The following is a 1,065-nucleotide window of genomic DNA, read 5'->3' as shown; positions in this document are numbered from 1 at the left end:
ACCACCTGACCAATCAGATAAGAGTCATCAACCACCTGACCAATCACAGATAAGAGTCATCAACCACCTGACCAATCAGATAAGAGTCATCAACCACCTGACCAATCACAGATAAGAGTCATCAACCACCTGACCAATCAGATAAGAGTCATCAACCACCTGACCAATCAGAGATAAGAGTCATCAACCACCTGACCAATCAGATAAGAGTCATCAACCACCTGACCAATCACAGATAAGAGTCATCAACCACCAGACCAATCAGATAAGAGTCATCAACCACCTGACCAATCAGATAAGAGTCAACAACCACCTGACCAATCAGATAAGAGTCATCAACCACCTGACCAATCAGGTAAGTCATCAACCACCTGACCAATCAGATAAGAGTCAACAACCACCTGACCAATCAGAGGTAAGAGTCATCAACCACCTGACCAATCAGAGATAAGAGTCATCAACCACCTGTCCAATCAGATAAGAGTCATCAAGCACCTGACCAATCAGGTAAGAGTCATCAACCACCTGACCAATCACAGATAAGAGTCATCAACCACCTGACCAATCACAGATAAGAGTCATCAACCACCTGACCAATCAGAGATGAGTCATCAACCACCTGACCAATCAGATAAGAGTCATCATCCACCTGACCAATCAGATAAGAGTCATCAACCACCTGACCAATCACAGATAAGAGTCATCAACCACCTGACCAATCAGATAAGAGTCATCAACCACCTGACCAATCAGAGATGAGTCATCAACCACCTGACCAATCAGAGGTAAGAGTCATCAACCACCTGACCAATCAGAGATAAGAGTCATCAACCACCTGTCCAATCAGATAAGAGTCATCAACCACCTGACCAATCAGAGGTAAGAGTCATCAACCACCTGACCAATCAGAGATAAGAGTCATCAACCACCTGTCCAATCAGATAAGAGTCATCAAGCACCTGACCAATCAGGTAAGAGTCATCAACCACCTGACCAATCACAGATAAGAGTCATCAACCACCTGACCAATCACAGATAAGAGTCATCAACCACCTGACCAATCAC

The 1,065-nt window shown here is 44.4% G+C and overlaps 1 long non-coding RNA gene across 1 annotated transcript in view; it reads right to left on the bottom strand.

Annotated features, from left to right (window-relative positions):
• Positions 1–260: 260 nt before the first annotated feature.
• Positions 261–1,065, bottom strand: part of LOC106512217 (uncharacterized) — a 2,183-nt gene continuing 1,378 nt past the window's right edge. Inside the window, exons 2-3 of the long non-coding RNA XR_001309637.1 lie at positions 402–1,053; positions 261–343 (exon numbers count right to left, since the gene is read on the bottom strand). This is a non-coding gene — a long non-coding RNA (uncharacterized LOC106512217). The remainder of the gene's footprint in view (positions 344–401; positions 1,054–1,065) is intronic.

Source organism: Austrofundulus limnaeus, unplaced genomic scaffold (genome assembly GCF_001266775.1).
Source record: "Austrofundulus limnaeus strain Quisiro unplaced genomic scaffold, Austrofundulus_limnaeus-1.0 Scaffold4918, whole genome shotgun sequence".
NCBI classification, from domain to species: Eukaryota; Metazoa; Chordata; class Actinopteri; order Cyprinodontiformes; family Rivulidae; genus Austrofundulus; species Austrofundulus limnaeus.
The sequence above is the reverse complement of the archived record's forward strand: the minus strand, read 5'-3'. Positions and strand labels throughout refer to the sequence as shown.